The sequence below is a fragment of the Myotis lucifugus genome, unplaced genomic scaffold (genome assembly GCF_000147115.1).
Source record: "Myotis lucifugus unplaced genomic scaffold, Myoluc2.0 scaffold_308, whole genome shotgun sequence".
NCBI lineage: Eukaryota > Metazoa > Chordata > Mammalia > Chiroptera > Vespertilionidae > Myotis > Myotis lucifugus.
In genome coordinates this window covers 967,898-974,212 of record NW_005871356.1, presented here as the reverse complement: position 1 = coordinate 974,212, position 6,315 = coordinate 967,898, and the positions used below count along the sequence as shown (strand labels likewise).

Genomic DNA, 6,315 nt, shown 5'->3' with positions numbered 1-6,315 from the left:
ACTCCCCCCTGTCACACTCAGGGCAGGGCTGATGGGGAGGTTGAGGCTCCACCCCGTCACACACAGAGCAGGGTCCATGGGGGGATTGAGGTGCCACACCCTGTCACACACAGAGCAGGGCCGATCAGTGGGTTGGGGAGCTCCCCCCTATCAGGCACAGAGCAGGGCTGATCAGGGGGTTGGGGCACCTTCCCCTGTAACGAACAGAGCAGGGCGGATAGGGAGGTTGTGGCCCCGCCCCCTGTCACACACAGAGCCGCAGGGCGATCCAGGGGTTTGGGCGCTACCCCCTGTCACGCTGCTCCAGGGGCCAGGAGGCCTCACGGCTCCGCTGATCCCAGTGCTGGGAGGCCTCGCGGCTTCGCTTGACACCGGGGCAGTGAGGCCTCACTGCTCAGCTGATCCCAGTGCTAGGAGGCGTCGCTGCTCTGCTGATCCCGGTGCTGGGAGGCCTCGTGGCTCCGCTGATCCCAGGTTTGGGAGGCCTTGTGGCTCCGCTGATCCCAGGCCGGGAGGCCTCGCAACTCCGCTGATCCCAGTGCCGGGAGGCCTCGCTGCTCCGCTGATCCCGGTGCTGGGAGGCATATTACCCTTTTACTATATAGGATAGAGGCCTGGTGCACGGGTGGGGGCTGGCTGGTTTGCCCTGAAGGATGTCCTGGATCAGCGTGGGGGTCCCCACTGGGGTGCCTGGCCAGCCTGGATGAGGGGATGATGGCTGTTTGCAGCTGGTCACACCCCCTTCAGGGTGGGGGTCCCCACTGGGGTGCCTGGCCAGTCTGGGTGAGGGGCTAAGGGCCGTTTTCAGGCTGGCGGGTGACTGAAGCTCCCAACCTGTCCTTTTTTTCTTTTTTTTTTATTCTGGGCCAGCTTTAGCTCTGAGGCTTGGCTCCAGCTCTGAGGCCTCGGCTGCTGAAAGCAGGTATCTGGTTTGTTTGGGTTCTATAATTTTAACACTGTTGCAGTCCTGCTCACTCCAGCTCTGAGATCCTGGCTGGCTGAAAGCAGGGATCTGCGTTTGTTCTATAATTGAAACAATGTTGCGGTCCTGCTGGCTGAAGCCCGGCTGGCTGAAAGCAGGTTTCTGGGGTTTTGTTTAGCTTCTATATTTGTAACAATGTTTCTTAGAGAGCAGCTGAGAGGCCGGCAAGGCAGGCGGGGAACCTGGCTTCCTCCGTCACTGGAGCAAGCAAGCCTCCTGTTCGCTTCAATCTTCCTGGCTGCCGGCCGCCATCTTGGTTGGCAGTTAATTTGCATATCGCCCTGATTAGCCAATGGGAAGGGTAGCGGAGGTACGGCTAATTACCATGTTTCTCTTTTATTAGATAGGACTAGGGGCCCGGTGCACAAAGATTCGTGCAGGGGGGCTGGGGGGGGGGCGTGTCCCTCAGCCCAACCTGCACCCTCTCCAATCCGGGAGTTTCTGTCTGTATTTACAATCATATGAGTGAATTGTCTGAGACCCCCAACCCAGTTTGGTTTGTTGCTCAAAGAATAGAGGCTTTTTTTTTTCTTTGCTTCATTGGTGGAGATTTCCTGGAAGTTTTAGGATATCTTCCCTTTAATTTTCCTAGACACTCTAATTTTACTTATGTCTCTCAACTTTGCTTTCCCTCCATCCCCCACTGCAACAGTAACTTGCTCCAGGCTCACTTTGCTCTAGTGCAGTGGTTCTCAACCTTCCTAATGCTGCGACCCTTTAATACAGTTCCTCATGTTGTGGTGACCCCCAATTTCATTGTTACAAATTGAACATAATTAAAGCATAGTGATTAATCACAAAAACAATATGTAATTATATATGTGTTTTCCGATGGTCTTAGGCAACCCCTGTGAAAGGGTTGTTCAACCCCCAAAGGGGTCGTGACCCACAGGTTGAGAACCACTGCTCTAGTGTCTAGGAGATCTATCTTCCACCAGAACTACGATTCCCAGCATTCCTGGTGCTCCCTGTGCTCCTGCTTCCGGTCCTGGGGCTGCCATCAGAACTACTATTCCCAGAATTCCTGGTGCTCCCCGCGCTGGAAGCGACTGTGGGAACCACGGCCCCCCAAGCTGTTGGCTCTCCTGCTTCTGCTCTCCGCCTGGCGCCTGTGTATGCAAATTAACACTTCGGTGTCGGGTGAATTTCCCGCCAAAATATAAGATGGCGCGTTAAAATGCCTATATCTTTTGAAGTATGGGTTCGATTGAAATGAAATATTTGGTAATACGCAGTTACAATCGGCCCGAGTTTACACGTTTCCCGCACTCCACCGCAAATCTATATGAACCGAGTTTAAGACGGCTCCCGCGGAGTACGCGCAATTCACGCGAGCCGACTTAACTCGTTTCCCGCAATCCAAGTGTTAACCTGCCATCTTTGTTGGGTTAATTTGCATATTCACTCCTGATTGGCTGGTGAGCGTAGTGAAGGAACGGTCATTTTACATGTTTCTCTTTTATTATATAGGACTAGAGGCCCGGTGCACAAAATTCGTGCACTGGGTGGGTGTCCCTCAGCCCAGCCTGCCCCCTCTCACAGTCTGAGAGCCCTCAGGGGATGTCCTACTGACAGCTTAGGTCCCCGAGTCTTAATACAGGGCACTTTCTATTATGACATGCTGCCTTTCTTTCACTTCATAAAAACTATGGAAATTATTATGGAAAGCCTGTTATGAAAATGAAACAGAGAAAGCCCAAGTGGATATAAAGTATGTTCTTATCAATTTCCATGCCTTCCCAGTTAATATTATCAGAGCATTTTAAAAATCTCTGAGTATACAGCTCCTTTAAAAGTACTTAATAGAAACTACATAAATAAGGAGGTATGTTCATAAATAAGGAAGAAGGGAGGCTTGTAGTTGGTGGAATGGGGAAGTTGGTGTGGGGAAGCTGCTATTTCCTTGGGCTGTTGTTATTTGAATTATATGTTGTATGTATGAAAAAATGAGGCAAAGACACTAGCTTCTGCACCACATGATGAAGCTCTGTGTATCTAAGGATCAAGTTATAATGACTAGTTTCAACTTGTCAGAGATTATTTGGGGCATGTGTCTGACAACTTATTCTTAGAATGCAAAATAATACACTATACCATGTAAACTCTCCACAAAGCATGTTCCTGCTTATTTAGTACCCTTAATACCTTAAGATGGAGGTTTCATTTAGAAATTTCTTAACATGAATTTAATAAGCATCAATTTAAAAAATACTCTTTAAAAATGTTTTTAAGTGTCATGTAGCATTGTGTCTATATCAGAACAGAATTACACACTTCCTACTAATTCGAAATATTGCGAGATGGTTCATTATAGTGTGCCTGCTTTCCATCAGTCCCTTGAAAAGGCTCTTTGTAGTGATGGGTTAAGAAAAAGAAAAACAAAACATACTTCCAATTTGATCATTCTTTTTATTTTGTAGAAACTACTTCTGAAATAGTTACTAAGACAGTTTTGTAAAAGCATTTAAGAAATACATCTTCAAATTATCACACATAAAAGTCTTGTAATGGTGAGAGCAGAATTTAATAGTCTTCATATTATTAATATAATTAATGATAGAAGTGGTTAGTGACATGTTCAAAAAATGTGCAATTTAATATTTAATATAACTTCCAGCACTCCCTTTTTGGTCTTTTAACTTTTTCTTTGTGAGAATACTTTGTTTTTTCACTCAGACTATATTTAAATTATAGAGAATCACATGTTCAAATTTCTTCATAGACTCATGGTATCTCCTCTGTTTACTTGTGTACAGACATAATCTTATTCTTGTTCCTTGAAACTTCTGATGCAAACAGAATTCTAATGGCCTCCATGGTCTCTGCTCCCTAATGTTTCTCCCATGATTATATTAACTACATGGCAAAAGGACTTTTCAGACATAATTAAGGGTGCTAATCAGTGACCTTAAGAGAGAGCTGATCTAGGTAGGCCTAACATAATCATGCGAAACATATAAAAGCATCCCGTTTTCTCCAACTAGTAGAAGTGGGAGATGCCAAGTGTGAGAAGCATTTGACATGCCATTCCTGCCTTTAAAAATGGAGCAGACCCTGTGGTGAGGAATATGAACAGACTCCAGGAACTGAGCTGACAACGAAATGGGAGCCACGGTCCTACAACCACAAGGACTGCATGCTGCCAAAAACCTGAAGGAGCTTCTTACCACTATTCTTAAAAATAATATTATGGATCTACTATAAAGCAGTCACTTCACCCTCATTTTGAAAACTAATACCTTTCTACAGATGATTGGACTGGGGAAAATGAAGGGATGAGAATAGGTGAACTATGGAAACTTAAAATACTATTGGTAAGATTTTTATCATCTGTGGCTTGTTAAAATATTTGCTTCAAGCATCATATAGAGAATTTTTTCTATCAACTGGTTGCTGGTAACCTAAAATTGGTCTTATTTCCATTGGGTCCATAAATATGTATTACTTTGACTTATGAGTATTAGAAAAACACACACCCAGAATCAGAAGAGCCCAATTAAGCTTGAGTTCAAGACCTAGTGCAAATTTACAGTAGTTAAGACAGTGTAGATTGGCACAAGGATATACAAATAGACCAGTGGAACAGAATAGTTAGAAAAAGTTAATGACATATCAATACAAGTCTATAAGGGAATAAATATTTTTCAATAATTGGTATTGGAACATACAGTTTTATGGAACAAAATAAAACTTGGTCCCTACAAATATGATTTACAAAATTAAATTCTACTCCAAGGTACATACCCATGAGTGCATGCGTCCACCAACATATAAGAATGTTCACATCAGTGTTATTTATAATGGTAAAAAACTGGAAGCACAAATGTCCATCAAGAGAACAAAATTAATTACAGACTAGTCTCACAATGGAATACTACACAGTAATTTTTAAAAAATCTAATGATACTTGCAGCAAAATGGATGAATACTATAGACATTATATTAAGTGATGCATTTATATAAAATTTAAGATCAGGCATGATAGAAGACAGAATAGTAATTACTTTTAGATGGTGGCATTGACTAGAAGGAACATGAGGAAACCTGGAAAAAGATGTTCTATAAAAGTATATGGATGTTTTCATAGGCCCTATAGAGAACTCTTCTGAGTTTTGCTGCAAAGGGCAGTAGGGGGCAGAGAAAGTGGGGTTAGAAGTTTCCTAGAGGATGGGGAAATAACATTTATATGCTAATAGGAATAATTAAGTAGCAAGGGACAACTGATGATGGAGAGAATGGAGTAATGTCCCTGATCAGGGTGGGAGGGGATGAGATGTTCTGCCTACATGGAGGAAAGGGAAGCTTTATAGCAGTGGTTCTCAACCTTCCTAATGCCGCGACCCTTTAATACAGTTCCTCATGTTGTGGTGACCCCCAACCATAAAATTATTTTCGTTGCTACTTCATAACTGTAATTTTGCTACTGTTATGAATCGTAATGTAAATATCTGATATGCAGGATTTTCATTGTTCGTGACCCACAGGTTGAGAACCACTGCTTTATAGTTTCAGATAAGAAGACAGAATATATGTAACTGTAGAGAATTAGGAAGTAAAACCGTCAGGATAGAGAAAGTAACGTAGAAACGTAAAAAGAGAGGTGATATAATCAAGAAAGTAGCACAGTGAATGGACCAAGGATATATACAACCAGGAGGGTAAGGTAGCAATTGTGGACGGTTCAAGTTAGGGGGATGAATGTAGTTAGTGTGGTTGCTTTTTCTCCAGTGCCATCCAGCTGCACAGGTGCAAGCACCCAATTTAACCAGCTTTGCAGCATTGCCACAGAGTAAGTGTAAGTTTTATGAGATCATATATTTATTTTTACCAGTTGGAGTATAATTAACACTAGCCTCTTTTTAAAAAAATATATTTTTATTGATTTCAGAGAGGGAGAGGGAGATAGAAACATCAATGATGAGAGAATCATTGATTAGCTGCCTCCTGCACACCCCCTACTGGGGATCGAGCCTGCAACCCAGGCATGTGCCCTTGACAGGAATTGAACCTGGAACCCTTCAGTCCACAGGCCGATGCTTTTTCCATTGAGCCAAACCAGCTAGGTCAACACTAGCCTCTTTCCATAGTCAAAACTAGGAAATATTCTTAAATATTTTTAATGAGTTCATATTTTTATAATTTACTAGAGGCCCGATGCACAAAATTCGTGCATGGGGGGGGGAGGGTGTCTCTCAGCCCAGCCTGCACCCTCTCCAATCTGGGACCCCTCGAGGGATGTCTGACTGCCGATCGGGCCTAAACGGGCAGTCAGACATCCCTCTCACAATCCGGGACCGCTGGCTCCCAACCATTTGCCTGCCTGCCTGCCTGAT

The 6,315-nt window shown here is 43.9% G+C and overlaps 1 pseudogene; it reads right to left on the bottom strand.

Annotated features, from left to right (window-relative positions):
* The window catches only part of LOC102435260, a 10,994-nt pseudogene extending 7,195 nt beyond the window's left edge, over positions 1–3,799 (bottom strand).
* Between the last annotated feature and the right edge of the window lie 2,516 nt (positions 3,800–6,315).